The sequence below is a fragment of the Anser anser genome (genome assembly GCF_964211835.1).
Source record: "Anser anser genome assembly, chromosome: 10".
Lineage (NCBI taxonomy): Eukaryota > Metazoa > Chordata > Aves > Anseriformes > Anatidae > Anser > Anser anser.
The window spans coordinates 18,264,529-18,282,796 of NC_139730.1; the positions used below are offsets into that span (position 1 = coordinate 18,264,529).

Sequence of the window (18,268 nt, forward strand, 5' to 3'; positions counted from 1 at the left end):
AAGTCAGAATTAGTCTCGCCTGCAAAAAGCTATGTTAAAGAACTGGAAATGACCAGTACAACATACCTCTTACAGCAAGCGATTCTGTGATCTGTTTTTATCAGGAAAGTAAGCAGCAGCAAAGGTACTATACGGCCAGAACTCATTGTTCAAACATGTTTTTATAACCTTTAAGTTATTAAATAAATAACCACAAAGACATCCTAGGTTTCCATCCATAATTTAGAATTTCCCTGCTGAAGGTTAGTAAAGCTCTGGAAGACATGCTTGCTTACTTTAGCTTGAGTCACAATCCATCTCCCATTACCGTCATGGGCTAATTAGTAGCTGCAGATATTCCTGAGCAGAGGGAACAACTGATAAACCAGGATAATTACGGAAGGGGAAAGGAAGCAGGAATGGGTGGCTTAAATAGGCTTTCACCTCCTCTTTTCCCCCCAGTCCTTGGCATACCTCATGTGGCCTCGTGCCTAGATTCTGGTCATGCACTTGGTTACGCCTCCTGCGTGGCTCTTCTACAACCTGTTGTGAGTGCCTTTTAAGACATCTTAATGTTAGAAATCTAGATGGAAAGGCTCCTCTATGTATCAAGCTACAAATAATAAGCTACAAATCAAGCTACATAAACCTCACATAATATTCAAAACTTCCAGAATCCAAACAGAATCAAAATCCACCGATTTGGTTCAGCTGCTCATTTAGGTCAGGGATGCTCAAAGAATTCAGATCTGGAAAGAAACTTGTCCTCTATTCATAGAAGTACAGATACGGACACTCCTTATGAAACATATTTACAGTACAAATAGGTTTTGGATGGTAACAAACCAATGTTACAAGGAGTGAGAATTAGAGTTGCAAGGTAAGCATTCATTTTTGACAGTTCTAATAAAATTAAGTTGTTTCAGCTGCAGTGGCCTGCAGGGACAACAATATTTGTTTTCTTTTGCATCATCTTTGTCAATGTTCTGTGCACATCATGGCAAAAAAAAAAGGGGGGGGGGGTTAATTGACCACCTGATTATTTATATGCAGTCAGTCAAAACCATGGCCCCACTGTCCTCTACAAACATTGTGGACTTAGCCTGGACCTTGAAGGTTTTGCAAGTAAAATGAAAAGACAGGAAAAAAACAGAAAATTATTATTATTGCCATTTTACATACAAGGATCTCCCTGAGAAAAACAAATGCAGCAACTCATCCCAAGATTACAGAGGAAAATCCGCCTCAAAGGCTGGAACCAAACAAAGATCTCCTGACTCCCTGCTCCGTTGTCCTCCTTTCCTGAGCCATGTTTCTTGCATATAAACACTGTAACCATACTATTATAAAGAAAACAAATAATACATGCAAACCCATACACTGAGGATTGATAAGACTCTTACAAGAAGAATTCTGTTTGCCTAAAGATCTGCAGGAGCAGAATTGAAAAATTTTTCACTTCTGACATGCTTGAGCTGGAGAAAGCACTTGAAATTCTTAGGAACTAATGATCTTTTAAGACCTTAAGTAGGGGGTCTGATTTTTCTTGTTACAAATAGCCACACCAGCCGTTCATTTATACATATTTATACTCAGTGCAGGATCTCTCAGCTAATAAATAATACCGTCAACTTTCACCAGGGCTTGACTGTAGACAAATGAGCTTTCTCAGTGCTTGTATCAGTTTACTGCAGTTTTGGTGTATTGTTTCCCATTTCTCCACAGCCATGTGGCAAGTTCAATACTTAGATACGATGGTAAGTTAATTATTTATTTATATGCACGCACACACACATGCTCAGGCTGCATTTTCTTCCTTTGGATGCACGCAGTTCAATCCCTTGCCCTTCTCTCCCCATTTCTGCATTTGCACCCCACTACAAGGAGGTGAGCTTGCAGAGGACGTAAGTGTTGCTTTGTCCCTGCTGAGCTCACTGGGAACTGACACTGTTCAGCACCTCTGAAAACCTAGGGCATTATGGCATCTGCAAGGCTTTAGCTCAGGGAAGCAATTAAGCATTTAGATATCAATTTGTGTCTGGCTATGCTTGACAACAATTTGCCCATCTAGAAACCTTTGAAAAGTTGAGTCTAGAGAAGGACCATTGGGTGAGATCTCTAACAGAGGTCCAGCCAGCACAAGTGGCGGCATTCAGGACAGAGCTCTACGCTGAGATGAATTTTCTCTATATCTAGCCTGCTGACCCTTTTGACCAGCTCTCTAGAGACGCAATGGAAGACTGGGCCCATAGATCAGATGCCAATACCTCTGGCACAGACATTTCAACTTAGGGTGTGATTCATCTTGCCCAGGTTCCTAACTTAAGAATCTTACTAGAAAACTACATCCTTACCTAGATCAATAGAAATTTTATTCAATGTTTCACTTTTTAATCTCAAAACTATTGATGATATCAAAGTTACGTAACTATGTATGCAACTTGCCGGGTTACCCTGATGAAACCTGAATTAGAACCTCTTACTAATTTTGTTGTGGAGTTCAGGGGATTCACAACATCAGGGTGGCAATATACAACTGCACTGTAACACAGGCACAACAAGGCTTTGACAATGTCAAAACTATTTAAAAAAATTAGGAAAGCATGAAGTAAAAGAAAGATGTAATTTTAGAAAAAGAAATGTATATAGAGAAAACAAACTTATGTAGTCACAACCAAAGTCCTTTCGAGTTATGCTGTTCTTCCCTGCTCTTTTATCACTAATCTCAGTACTGGTTTTGCTGCCTAATACTGAACAATACTGCATATAGTCACACCAGCTGCTTGATCTTGCAATTAGTTCCCGGTATTTTCTTTTTGTAGTACAGTTGTTATCCTAGAAGGTAGCAGGCACAACAGACAATTCAGCTGCCTTCACAACTACAATAATGTATCTGGGCCAGTGCAAACAAGTGATGCAAGGCAAGCTGTGCTTTTCCCAAGGGTGGGAAGCATCCCCCAGCCAGGCTTGCAACTTGTTTCTTCCCAAGGAGAACAATTTGCAAGGTCAGTCTTGAACCTTTACTTCCCATGAGGTGGCCACAGTCTGCCCAGCAGAGCTAAGGCAAAAGAAAATGAGTCTCTGGTCTTTGTTCATATAACAAGTACAAGAACTAGCACATAGTGATACATAACACTAATTAATTGCAGCTTCACTTGCAAGGATTGAGAGATTCTCCTAAATAATCTGAAAAGGTACACAACTAGTACTGAACTCATGTGACTTTATTTGGAAGTTTGAATTAGATGCTGGCATATCAATGTATAAGTCAGGTACCATTTCCAAGTGCATGAGCCTCAATTATTTTCTTGTTGTTTCCACACGAGAGTTGCTGATGAGTCCCATGCAAATCTATCATCCAGAAATAGGCTTAACTAGAAGAAAAACACACTCCCTAAACAGATTATAACTTCCATAATTTTTGCTGTTTAAAGTATTATGGAAATAGAGAACACTAGAATATATGTAGTGTAACAAAAGATTTGACAGGATTAGTATTGTAGCAATTCTTCAGAGTAGTTATTGATAAGGTTTATTTGTATGACCATCACCGTGTGACCACCTAGTATCTACATTTGCTGCTCTGATTTGTATAAATAGGGTTTTTTGATTACAACTCTCTTCTTTGAACAGCCAAACTATGTCTTTGTCGGCCACCAAGAGGATTTAGACTTTCTGCAGTTTTTCAAAATAGTGTGGATTTTAAGGATAGATTATGCAAACAAAAGTCAATCCATATTTAAAATATATAACTAGGCATAAGCAGAAAAGCAGTTAGAAAACATTAAGAAATAGTTTGAACTTTTCCAAAAAGTTGAGTATCGCTGAACTCTCATCAAGGCTTAATGTCCAAATACATATCTTTTCCTGTTAATTCCCATTTCATTCACGTTCTGAATCTGTTTTATAGTTCAGCGCACCAAGTAACTTTTTCTTGTCATGCCTGTCTCAGTCCAGCTGACTCTGGTTAGAAATCTGTTCTTCTGGCAGCACAACCCACTCTCCACACCAAAGAACGGCGATAAGCTACCAGACTTCTTAATGACCAGGCCAATGTTGTTTCTGATCCTTTCACACATCACTTGCTCATGGCACAAAGTACTGTAATACCAGCCTTTTGCAATGAAATCAAAGTTCTTTCCAAACAACGCAAAGAACCTCACAAACTTCATAATCTTTTGCCCTTTATGTGTACACACAAATATAAACAAATTCCAAACCAGAATACATCACTGTACGTACAAGTAGACATGAGAATACACACAACAGATGCTAGCTGTTTTTCACTACTGGAAGCTTCTCAAACTACATGGTCTGAAACAGTCTGCAGGGAGACTTTCACGCCACCAGCAAAGCACAGCGGCTGCAAGATTTTCTAGCGTCACACAAAGCAAACAGCATCTGCAGTGTTACCACGGGCCATGCTTGGGGCAACTTGCACTGGACAGGACAGAAATTCTGCAGCTACTATAAAAAGTAAGTTTTCTTGTACAGTGTAACATGTCCTACTTAAATTTCAATCACAATGCGTATTTTGCCCATTTCATTCCATAGAATATATAGGAATTATGAACCAAAGGTCAAACCCTCTAATAGGTGATATCTATTGTCCCAAAGATGTGTTCCCTTAAAAGTAAGGACATAATATTAAAGAAAACATGTGACATTGGTAAATAACAAATAAACATGAGGAGGGGGGAAGGCGGGAGAAAAGACAAGAAATGAGATGAATTCAATTTTTTTGAGCAGGGCAGAACAAATGTTTGACTGAAAAGCTTCAGGTCTAGCTGGGAGAAGGCCAAGACTAATTTAACCTTTGGTCAAATGGTTGGGAGTTAGCTAGTTTCCTTTTTCCTCTTACATCACTCCCAGAGATTTTGACAAAAATAATATGGTCCCGATTACATGACATTACAGGCTCTCAAAATGCACTTGGGAGGATAGTGTTGAAACCCCATGGAGACAAATTAATCCCAGCAAACCAACAGCTGTAAAATTGCTATAAACAGGGAAAACAACTACAATGTTTGCATCATGTACTTATATGATTTTAATAACTTATTACGGGGATTAGACTATCAGATTTAACAGGTCTGCCACCCCTGTATCGTCATTAAAATATCAGCTGTCGGGCTGTGTGTAGTTGCTATTAAGAAGTTTAACCACTCAGTGCATGCTTTAAAAAAATAAAGCAGACCCGTGTATGATTTATCTTGCTTTCAGAAAACACACGCAGTCAGAGAATACATGACCTGCAGGGTTTCTTTCCAGTGCTGGAACGGATCACCACTGCTGTCACCGTGTACCTCGCGCAGCCCCTGTGCCTGATCAGGTGTCAGGCACCTGCTCGGCCTGCCTGCCCTGCTGCCTGCGAGCGCCCTGCGCCCTGGTACCATTTCCAAGAACTGCAGCGAGGAGCCCCCTGGGGGCCTCTCGCAGAAAGCTTCCTCAGCCTTTGCACTTTTATAACCAGAAGAATTCCATGGTCGGAGAAAACACATCCCTCCTGTCCCCTCTATACACCTATCTCATCCCACCCCTGCCAACACTGCCACGCTGTTCTCCTGTTAAGACCCCGCTCTGGCTGTAGCCCGCTCAGGAAAAGGATGAGCTGCCCCGGCGGCAGGTTCCAGCTGCCCTGAGCTCCCCGGTGCCCGACCCACACAGCCCTCGCGGGTTTCGGGGCTCCCACCGCAGCAGGGCTTCTCCCGCCGGGGCTGAGCCTCCCCTGAGGCCGTGCCCGCCCTGACGGACCCCCCGATGGGCAGCGAAGAGGCCTTCCGGCTGCTGACCTGCAACGCCACGGTCCCCACCCGCACGTCCTGTGCTGCAGAGCCCTGTGCCGGGTGCCCCCCCACAGGCTGGCCAGGCACTCCCCTCAGGAGGGCCGCCTGGGCGAGGAGCAGCGCTGCCAGGCCGCCCCCGCTCCCTGCCGGCCCCTGCCACAGCCCGCAGCGCGGCCGGCGCCTGCCTGGCAGCCGCGCACAGGGCGAGCAGGCGGCGGGGCGAGGCGTGTGGGGACGGCGGGGGGATTCTCGAACCTTCGGGGCCCTTCTGGAACCTTCGCGGCCGCGCACTGACACCGCTCTCTCGGGAAGGCGCCCTAAGGGCCCCTGGCTCTGGGCCTCAGCGCTCCAGCGGAAGGCGGACATGAAATCACCCTGCATGGCTGTGGGCGATAAAGCAGCAAAAACTAACCCCCCACACACATCCCCACCCCTGTCGGAAGCTCTGCAGTAAGCGAGAACTGCAGAGACCTCCGCAAGCACCACGAGGGCTGAGGGAGATGACTCTTCCCCAAACTGAGAAAAAAAAACTCTCATATGGAAGAGTATTTTTAGGTGCTTTGTGTTGCTGCCTTGAGAACAGGAGCTGCTTGGGTTTTAGTTTGCCTTACTTGGTTTGCGTTTCATTTCTGCTTTCCAGCTTGGAAAAATAAAGATAGATGCTCATGGTAACTGTGAAATATGATGACAATACATTCATTTTTAAGAACTTTTTATATAAACTTAATTTTACCAGATTAAATTCAACTTGCAATGCTTCATTTAATAGATTGTAGCTAATAACATCACCACAATTATATAACAAATAGTCTATATGCACAAATATTGCTGTTAAATTGAACATCTATAGTGACGCATAACTTTCGAATAAACACTTTTCCACTTAAATTCAGGTGAGACAAGATTTGACTGGATATGCTGTTATGTTCCTGTATGTTTATACCCATTTTCTGTGTATACTTAATGAAAATGCAGGGATTTTAGGAATACATTACAGGAACCATACCTTCCTAGACTCTGTATCACTACATTGTATTAAAAGATCCATAGGGGGTTATTTTTTTTTCTTACAGAAATTTTTACATAATGTGCAAACATGGGAACAAGAAATTCATACAACCAAGGAAAGTGTGCACATTATATTGAAAACTCAACACTACCCACAACCTCAAAAACTGCCAGCACACATGCCTCTGGCTGTGCAGCCTATCTGATGCCTGCCACGGTGTGCAGTGTGTGTGTGCCTGGTGTTTTCCCCCAATGGCTCAGGCAGGGTTCTTATAACCCTCATTTTTCAATAAGCTCTGCTGCGTCAGCATGAGGAAAGATGGAGGGTGCTTCTGGCCGTGCGTGCGCCCCGTGCTCAGCAAAGAAGGAGTGGCTTGCTGTGCGCTGCTGGGAGCTGCGGGCTGGCCGGCAGGGCCTTACCGTGTTTAGCAGGGTTGGAGAGAGCAGGCTGGAGCGGACACAGAGTTTGCAGGAGGTCAGATAAGCAATTACGTGTGTTCTTGTGGAGAGCATAGCTGTCACTTCTTGGGAGATGCAAAGTATATCTCAAAGACAAGGGTCTCTACTGCTATGCAAGGTATGCTTTGATGTTATTCCTCTGAATGATCTTTCAAGATCTACTGAAATGGAAAGGCATCTCTACATATGGTGGAAGAAACAATAAGAAGACCTGTCAAGTAACAGGGCCATACTAGAGCACTTTCCTTGAAATTCAGTTGTTCTGCATGTATGAATGTATTCCAAACCTAGGAAGAAAGAATGCTCTTGCTTCATGGATGCAAGAGCATCCTTATTAACTCTATATTTTCATGCATTTTCTAAAAAAAGTTTACTGTCTATTTAAAGTATATGGCCTGTGCCGGGGAGGAGGGGGTGGAATAAAATAATAATAATTAAAAAGACCTAAATAGAATAGACCTAAATAGAATAGTATTACACTCTCCTTATTGTGCTGTGAGAAATACTATGGAATATGCATCACAGACTATATGTATGCCTTACAGAGTTATGCCATCTTGTCAGTGCTGCATTATGAGAGCTGTAATCTCAAGCAGGCACAAGGGAAATGAGACAAGCTCATTTACATGTGGCTCATTGTGCAATAATTGCAAATCTTTGGCCTGAAATTGACCTAGTACCCTGTTACTGTGAAGGGGAAGGTCTTGGCTATCCATCAGCATCTGAACAAAGAAGTACCATTTGATCAGCTTTGCTCTCAGATGGCGACTAAGAGATTGACCTGTTTTGGCACAAGGTAAGGCATGCAGGTTGGTAGCAAGGAGACTGCTAAATTAACCTGCAGCATAACAGGCAACCTACATGAATATCAACCCACACTGACACTGCTCTGAAAAGTCAATGTTTTCAAAAGAGACACTAGAATATGCACACTGTCCTGCCAATTAGCATGCAAAAACAATTACATGAATAAAAATAGGTATTAATAACCAAAAGCATTTGTCAAAATGTCAGCACATGGATGAATACTGAATACCATATAGGAAGGCCAGGGTGTGGCTGAGAGCTAAAGTCACAAAAACTGAAGAAAGGTATCCATGGAAAGTAGCAGCTTCCAGCTGCCATGAATTCAGCTCCACGTGGAGTTGCCGTGCCATCCATCAGCTGGCGCATCTGGAAATCAGCAGGAGCTGGAAGCACTGCCTCGATAAAAGAAAGGTGTAGCAGTGATCTCTGATCTACTTGCATGCTTCACCTCTAACTTTGGAAGGAAATACCCACTTTGTCACTTGACATCAAAATGGAGTACTAGCCACTCATAATATGCTTCTGATCCTGACAGTGTAACACATTGCTAAGCCAGATCCTCAGCCTGATGGAGTAGTTTTGGTTAAGTTGCTTCTTAAAAATATTGGGACCAGGCTTTTCGAGTAATTGCGTGAAGAAACTCGTAGTGCTCTTTACAGGACAGCCTGGTAAGGGGAAACAAATCAACACAATCAATGTAGATGAGCATTGAGATTTGAGTTTGTGGCACTGTTCTATTTTTGCCTTACTAATGGTTACAATAAGGAAAGAAGTCTCTTCCTAGGACTAACTAGGCAAGGTCTGCTGGGTGAAGGAATGGGGAGATAGGTCAGGTTGCTCTCCTGAATGTCTGCAGTAAGAGCCCCATGTTATGACACTGTTTTTAATAGAAAATTCTAAAAATTGAAATCAACAGTTTATTAAAGTCCATATGCAGTCTCACTGCATAGAAATGCACATGCATGCATACATGCACATTATTGAAAGATACATTTTTATTTAACCTCTGAATATATAAAGCTATGCTGGCAGGCAGACTTCTCAAATGTATTCCATTTCATGGTACACTTTTTTGGTGGGAAGTTATTGACATCAGAAAGGAAGAATAATGGAACTGAGGTCACAGAGTTATTTACACTGGCGGGTGGATCCCAGAGCATTCCTGCATGATTCGCTTGTTTTGATGACCCTCTTTTTGGGATTCTGTCACACATTACATCTGATACTTGGATCTTGGGAAGTTGAAAGGGACAGTGAGAGATTTGTTTAATTACTGTTACCAGTGTGTTAACACAAGGTTAAAAAGCCTGTCCCTGTTCAAGCCAATGGCACAATTCCCAGTGACTTCAGGAAGTTTCCAGACTCCCTGCTCCAAAGCGCTAACAAGCCACAAAGAAGAAGGAGCCCTGTAGATACCAAGCTGAGCTGGGGACCAAGGAACACCCAGAAAAATCTGATGAAATTACTGAGCTGGTGGAAGAGAAGAAATAGTAGTATGCCAATTGCTTTAAAATACAAGTGTTTTTTTGTTTGTTTGTTTTTGTTTTTTTGTTGTTGTTTTACATTTTGCTGTTGAAAGGGAAATTTGGGAATGATTGTCTTAGAGGCTTTTGCTTAGAGTTGGGAACTGACAATGCACTGCTACATAAGGCAATAAAAGAAATAGAACACAAAATGCCTCATTTAGATCATAAGCAGAAATCTCATAAACTCCTCAGCCCTGAGCTGAGCCTTTCCTCTGTTTTTAGACCATTACTGTAAAGCTGCTAACCTTTACAGATACTGTATCACAATCTGGCCAGCAGGACTTAAAAACACAACCAACCACGATTGGAAAAAACAGACTAGTGACACATTAGCAACAGGGACGTCTAAGTATGGCTGTGAATAACATGGCTCTGATCCTAGTGCAGAAGCTAAGGGCTTCATTACAGTTAATTACTTCCGGCTTTAAATCAAGGCCTGTTTCAAAATGAGGGTGGCTTCTATTAAACTAAATTACTTTCCCCTCAAGCTTGTATGGAAAAGTTCAGTACCAAGGGAAGACAGCTTCTATTAAAAGCAGTATGGTAAAGGTGCTGCTGCCTATCTAGAGATGGTATGTAACTGGGGGCAGCTCATAAATGAAGTTTTATATGGTATCTGTCTTTAAGTCTGTGCGGGAGAAACTTTTCTATTTGGCTCAGTTCCTTTCTGCATGCTTCATTCTGCTGCTCGTTGTGCCGCTCTGAGCTGTTGTATAACAACTTTTCCTAATGCAGGATTACACACAGGAGCACACCGATTCCTTTTGCTTTGGGCTTCCCCCCTCACAGGGTGGCTACAGGGAATGACTGTGAGATACTCAGCAACACGACTCTTCCCAGAAACAGAGTGTACTCTGAGATGCGGGCAGGTTCGGATGACTGTGTGTTTGAGCATAGATTTCAAACATAAACACATTAAGTGATAGAAGAAACCCTCTCCCACAAAGGTCACAACACTTACATCCTGGACCTACCCGGATGACAGGCCCAATTAGTACTGGTTAAAAAAGCAGTAAGAAGCAAAACACTAGCAACAGCCCTCGATAAAATAATCTGCGGTGGGATAAACCAGATTCCTAGAGAACAAGCTCAAATGAAAATGAGGGATGGGTTACTCAAATCAAACCAAATACGAACTGAACAAGAATTTTACCCAAATCTTCTGACAGTTTTTTTTTAATCCCTGTTGTGTTTCTGGCTCTCACTCATACTCAGCATCTGCTCTCTATCCTTGATCACTACCCGAATATTTGTTCCATGCACTTAATTTCATTTTACAGTCTGCATGGTTCATTTGTTCATTCTTTGATTTTCCTTCACATTTTCTCAGCTTTTCATCTCTTTCTGTTTTTTTTCCTTGTCTCCTGACTTTATTGTTTCTCTCTCTCCCTTTTTTTGCCCTAGCCTCTACAGCCCTGAATTTCCCTTCCCTATTTCCCTGTTGCCTTCCTGTCACCATTTGTTTTCTATCACCCTGCTTTTTTGCTGGCTGATGTTGGAAATATTTCAGGAATTTCTAATTCACAGTGCCATGAGAACTGTTATCTTTGCATTTTCACTAGTGAAAGTGCTCTCGCACGGTGAGGACGATGACGGAGCAAGCCTGGGACACAGCAGCTTTGGATGGACTCTTCCCTGAGCCCACTTTGCCTCCAGAGTGGTACGCTCCAGTGTGGAATGTGCGAGAGGAAGCTGGGTCCGTGGGGAGCGTGCGGGCTGGGGGCAGGGAATGTGCATTGAGAAACCTCAAATTCCACACAACAGAAACAGTACAGGAGAAACTGCAGTACAAGAGAGAAGCAGGATGAGGGACCAGCTGGATGAGGGTGGGGGGGAGAACTGGAAAAAAAAAATACACCCACCAACACCACACCCTAGCTTTCAAGTTTTTCTTCCATGCAGGTGCAGATGAGCAGCAGTACCAGCCCCTGCTAATATTCACTTGCTCTGAGTTGTAATAATAAGAAAGCCTCAGATCTCAATCTATCCATTATTTCATTCCCTGAGCAGGGTTAGGGGTCACCTTTAAAATAACAACTGCAAATGAAAGGCAATTACATGGAATAAAAAATGATCAGTGATGGAAAGAGCCAGTCAATGCGTGGACTGCTGGTGACATGTCATTGTAGTGTGACAGTATGCCAAGCCAAAGTCACCACAGAGATAAATAAATGGATGAGTGACTGTATTCCAGTATCTAGAGATGTCTCAGGAAAGGAACATCAAAGGTTAAACCACCTACTTTGTTACTGCTTCTGCTGCTCCTGCTATTGTTATTTGTATTCTGGTATCACCAAGAGGCTTCAACCAAGATTAAGGCCGTTGTGTTAGGCACAAGATAAATATGCACAGGAAGAGAAAGTTCCTGTTTTAAAAACTTACAGCCTAATGGATAAGATGAGCAAGAAGTTAAGGAAAAACAGAGATAAAGAGAAGTGAAATGGCTCAAACTGAGTCACAGAGCAGGTCAGTAAGAGAGCTCCCATCCTATTGTAGCAGCAAGAAGTTGAATAGGCAGAAACTGGGAATATGGTGTATATATACTATTAAGTTTATTGTTTCAAAATGTAAGAATTCCATAGGCTCTCCCATCCACAGTGATGGAACCCTTTTCTGTATACACAGATACAATTTACTCCATGCTCACTGTTTGCTAGGCTGATTCTTAACATTCCCACCACACTGTCTCACCATGATAAATATCCATGATATGTGTTACCATTTACAGATCATGAGTAGATGGCTATGATACTGGTGTTATGTTCTGCTAATACAGAATATATTTCTCTTGTCTAAATCTTTTCCTTACATTCAGTTTCTGCACTGGCTTTAATTCAGCTCACATGGTCTCAAGAGCTGCCAGAACCGTTACGTTCTTACAGAGAAGGTGGCTTCAATTGCCAGACAGGACTCAAGAGCTCCCTAAGCTCTGAGGTGATCACTGCTTCAAATTCATGTTCTCCAAATATTACTACAATTTGCTAAAATGCTACCTTCAAGTATGTATAATATCTCGTTAACTCATCACAGGTCTTCCAGCCAAACCCATGCATGAAGACCTGACTTATGTCTGGAGGCCCATTTTCTTAACTACTTTCCAGTACAGATGGAAAAAAGTTACAGTGCAGCTGAAATACAAACATTAGAGTAAGTTAGTAACTAGTAAAGGGAAGCCATGTGTCTATACAATACAACAGTCATTGTGCCAAACAACAGCAGCACAACATAACATTCAAAAACATTATTTTAAATTTTTTGCAAACATTTTACTAAAGTGCTACGACCTGCTAATGTAAGATACAGCAGAGATGTCCCTAAATGCTAATTGCAGACTACAGACATACCAGGATGAGGCTCATGGAGAAGTACTACCTATCACCACCTACGTTCTTCAGAACTTCAAGAACTACAGACCATAAAAATCTGCAGAATCACCCCAGTGCTAGTCCAGTAACCGCAGCCACTCCCAGGACTTCAGGGTGGATGTATTGTGGCTGGAAATATTGCAAGAGATTCATAATGTAAGTAACCATAAGGTTTGTTCATATTGGGTCAATAGGACACAGTGGTACCATATTTGAGATGTTTATCCATAAAAGTGACTCATGTTGAAGTCTTTCAGTCTGACTCATTATTCTCAAACAACATTTTTCCCCTAAACAGTGGAGAAGACTAAAAGAATGGCTCTGATGATTACCTTTTCCTACTAAAAAGACTTATTTCCCCAGACCACAGAGAAGTATCCCTGAGCTGACCAGCTACCAGTGCCAGTCACACATTCCTCCAAGCACCATGCAAGTTCCAGGCAAGTTTCAGAATAGGCATTAGGAAAATCATTCTAATGTTAAAACATGATATTGGACTAGATCACCTGAAAAACTGTTGCATCTTTTTCACTGGACATCTTTAAGAACAGTTTAGGAACACCTGTTAGAAATGACTGAGGTAGAGTGGATCACACCTTTGGGCAAGGAGATAGGCAGGATGATTACTCAGCATTATATTTCATATTTTTCATTGTACTTGGTCACCTGGTATGTCTTATATGGAATTCCCTTCTCTGAATGGGGAAACGAGTAGACTTACAGTAATGTACATATTCAAATCCCACAGTTGCCAGAGGTTCAAATTAGAGAATGGGTTTGGAAGGGAAAAAAAAAAAAAAAAGAGAAATTATTAGCATGTCTTGAACAGTAATCTAGAGTCTTAAAAACAGAAAATCAATTCAACAGCAAAGGACAGATTGCATTTGGGGGTGTCCTCAAATCACTTCCCACACTGAGAAATCACAACATTAATTTTCTATGCAACTGACACAGTTTTGAAATAGTAAGGCCACCTTCATGTTAACTCGGGTATTATTACCTTTTTCCATTTTGCCTGGTATTTTGGCTGATGACTTTTTCTGTGAAGAAGAGAGAGAAAGGGCTCTCTTCTCCCCACAAGGCTTATGGGCAAAAACAACAAAAAGAGGTTGACGGGATTTTTAAACTAATGCTCTCGATTATCTCTCATGTTAGGTTCAAAACATTATCCTCCTTGTTCAACACGTCAATCTGCTTGACATCTGTAACAAAAATACAGTCAGACCAATGCATATTGCATTTCAGAAAAGTCATTTTTTGAAACATCTGTTTGGAAGTGTTAAGGTCCTGCTGAAAAACCTCACACAGATGTGGGCAGCATGCCATATTCTGAACAACAATAGAATCTCCAAACATCCTCCCAGGACATCCTTAAATAAATTTCCCAAAGAAGAACGAAATCAAAGGCTTTTAAGCAAAATTTTATTCGTGGTACCATATCTGTGCTAAGTCCCTGAATCCAGCTGCATGGAAGACCAAGTCAGCTGCCCCTTCATGGCAGTGCCATGTCCTGCACAACTGCATTTAGTTCCAGAAACGTGGTCCCACACTATGTTTTCTACTGCCCTGTGTCAATTAACCCCTATCATATTAGATAAATGAGAAGAAAAGGAAGAAAACACCACAAAAGTCAGAGTGATATGTTTTTCTTATTTCTTTCCCTTTTGCTGTTACTGTACCCTGCATGTGCTGAATATTTGCCAGGATTCTCCACCCAAGCTTATTGCTCTCAATTCTCCCATATTTTTAAACACTCCTCTTGGGATTCTTATCCCATTGTTTCTTTCAAATTTCATTTTCTTCTCTTTTTCACTCTCTAGCTTTCTTTACTTTCACCCCTCTTTTCCACAGTCCCTCTTGCCCCTGCATAAAAGAAAAGAAAAAAAAAATAAAAATAAAGGAATGAAATGAACTGCATTTAAACAATCAGAATAACAGGGAAACAATGCTCTTGAGATCCCATCTGTTGCCAACACATCTCCCAAGACAGCAAATGATGGGCATTCCTCGCTAATAAGAGAATTTCCCACACCCATTAAAGATCTACACAGCAAAGACTGTTGCTTAAGTATTTACTTTTTATGGCATACAAGAAAACTACCTGGAATTGTAAATACCAATGACATATTGTTCACATCTCTACCAAACATGTGGTCAGTGGCCATATGGATAACTTCTGGGTGTGAAATGTCCTTTCTCTTTTTTACAGTGCTGCAATATCCTTGTGCCAGAAGCTTTTCTAAAAGTTTAATTGCATAATTCTACCTCCAGTGGGTGAAATTAAATTCTATTTACAAACAAAATCCACATCCCTTCCTACCCCAAAAATCTGTGAAAGCAAGTTGTGACTCAGTTTGTATACCTAACCCTATTAAGAACTATCTTTTTTTATTTTTAATTCATTCAAATTTTCTCTGATTAGGATTTCACAGTTCTTGATCCGAAACAACATTTATGCACAAATTCAGAAGGAATAGCAATGATTTAGAATGTGATTGCTTTAGATTTCTAAGGTGGACTTTTCAAAAGCATCATCACTGGCATAATACTTCTCTTAAAGTTATATAGTGTACTAAGGACTTAAGTGGGAATACTGTGAAGCTATAGCAGAGCACTTTTAAAGTGCCATTTCTCATTAACCGGATTATCAACTTCCCCATTAAAAAAAAAAAAAAAATTTATAAGAGATTCTGTGAGAGTTCTTAGGAATGTTTCTGCGGAATGTCTTGACATCCCTACTGTTTCAGCTTTAGGTCTGCACTCTGGAGAAATGCAATTTCCATATGGTTAAGCAAATGTTTCTCACCAGCATATCTCCAAAAACAAGTTATTTTGTATCTCCTTTTTCATTAGAGTCATATCCCAGATGGTGCTTCATAACAATAGGTGTTACTGTGAAAATACTGAGGCTTCAGAAATGTAAATCCACAAGAGAAAATCTGAGACAAAGATGGAGAAAAATGGTGTAAATAAGTATGGCTTTATTTGCATCAGTGCTGAAAGACCTTTTAAAAGTGGATGGAAATACATGATTCAGGGAAATGAAATGAGGAAAATACAAATTTAGAAGAGTGTAAGAGTAGATAATAGGCCTGTATCAGTAGAACAGGGGAAAAAAGGAAGAAAAAGATGTCCATGCAGATGGCTGGAATGATCCCAGCCAAAAGACAATTTTAAAATCAAGCAATGGTTTTTTTTGAAGCAACTTGTGAGTTCAGTGGAGAGCCATCTGAGTTGTTTAAGGACGTGGGCGATGTGGTTATGCTCTCTTGCATGAGACAGAATTTAGACAGTGCTGCTCTGCACTGGTTAGAATTTAAAGAAGTGAAAGCATGGAAAGCCACATAGAAACTGCATTAGGAAAGGTGAGAAGACAAAACCAACCACAGATAGGATTTTGGTTAAAGAAAATCTGAACACTGGCATATGTTTGGTGTGGTAGAGATATGATACATGATGAGAGGAGGAATTCATTCAGAGGTCAATGAGAAGGCCAAATATGTAGGTGGTAGAAGAAATCAAAACATCTGAGCAGAGATGGAAGACAGATTGATATGGAATCACACTGAGGAAGTTGCTCTGTTTTTGAGAGTTATTTAGCTGAATAAATTAACCAAAATATATTTATTGAAGGCGCTGAATAAGATTTACAGTTGAACTTGATTAGGATAAAAACAGTGTAACTAAAGCCATGACAACCTAAGGCACAATTCATAGGCAAGGGTAGTATCTTTTGTCCTAATTTATATAATTCAAAATTAAACAGTTTTTTAAATAGAGAAGTCCTTCTTTGCATCCTATACAAATACAATATAGTGCACAATTTGGATTAAGAATAAAGATAAGATGTCTGAGAGACAGAAAACAGTGGAAAAGGCAGAGGTTCAGGCAGTATCTTAGCAGAGACCATTATCCTTAGATACAGAAAAGGAAGGGAGACAGATGTCTGGATGACATACATAAAACCTTGGAAGAAGGAGTAGGAGGACAGCTGAAACAGTTCAGAAGGGTTCTGAAAGCAGAATATATGCACTATCATTATCTTACATATAGTAAGAATTAATATAATTGAAAATTACTGAGGATGAAAACAAAATTGGTGCTAAACTATAATGTGTCTCTCCAGCCTGAGAACAGATGTCTCTGGAAGCTCTGAATTTGATCCCTCCATCCAGAAAATGTTATTTCCAAAGAAAGTTCTCTCCCTACAGTGACACAATATCACAGACAGGTTACCGCTGATTTAATCATCTCATGGTGTGATAAACCACTTTGGAAATAGAGTCTTTCAAGAAGTAATATAAAACCTAGCTACTGACTACATATTAATATACTGTTTTTACTAATCCATTATTCAGCAAATCCACAGTTGTATTGCACAAACTGCTTTTGTCTCTTCTATGTATTTTAGTACCTATAGCCAGAAGTAAAGGTCTGAATTTCCTCCTGTAAGTAGGAAACAGAGAAAACATGTCAGGAGGAAATGGTCACACCTGTTCAGCAATGCCTGACTGATAAAATGGTGCGAACACATTTGTAAATGAGCTAAAATGCCTGAAGGATTTCACATTGTGGTTACGTTTATGCTTCCTTGTCCATTCGGGCAAAATAACAGTCTCTCAAGTTTCTAAAATACCACCATAAAGAGGCAGGAAGCATATGCAGCACGTACAGCTTCATACTCCTTCCCAGTTGGAATTTGTTAAATCACTTCTTTTTCCACTCACCATTCCCTGTCACCCTCCACACAGTCATCTGTTCCTAGGTTTGCTCCTTTATCTGGCCATAGTTGTGGAATGGATTTAGATCTCTCTGTACATGCAAATACTCAGACTAATATGCAAGTGAAGGAGGGTGGACATTTTCCTACTGTTTGTTAGATGGGGAGAGAAGGAATAGATACTATAAACAATTTTGAAGGATTATAAAGAGTGTCTGCTTCTGTTCTGCGTGACAGAACTCAAGTCAGCAAGTACCAATTAGCCTTATGACTTCCACCTCTCCTCTCTCTGTGAGATAAAGAAATCCACAAGCAATTTGCTACTTGAAAAAAGAAAAGTACATAAAGACCACAATGTTCTCCCAGATGAGAGTTCACAGCATTACTCTTTAGCAACAGTGATTATTAATACTACCTCAATTATGCCTGATGATGATGATGTAATTAACATAAAGGTCCATTATGTTTTACTGATGTTAAATGTATGTTGATTATAAATTGGACAGGATGTATTTACTTGAGCTTCACTCTTCAGGAAGGTTGTGAAATCAGAGTCCAATCCTGCACTGAGAATAAAACCTGCACCTTTTATAATTGTAATAGTATCCAGATGTTCCT

The 18,268-nt window shown here is 40.8% G+C and overlaps 1 long non-coding RNA gene across 3 annotated transcripts in view; it reads right to left on the minus strand.

Moving 5' to 3' along the window:
• LOC310905203 overlaps positions 1–16,847 on the minus strand; it is a 68,414-nt gene extending 51,567 nt beyond the window's left edge. Inside the window, exon 1 of one of the 3 annotated variants that reach the window (XR_014588848.1) lies at positions 6,021–16,847. This is a non-coding gene — a long non-coding RNA (uncharacterized lncRNA). The other 2 variants (XR_014588849.1, XR_014588850.1) reach the window with 2 other exon arrangements.
• Positions 16,848–18,268: the final 1,421 nt, after the last annotated feature.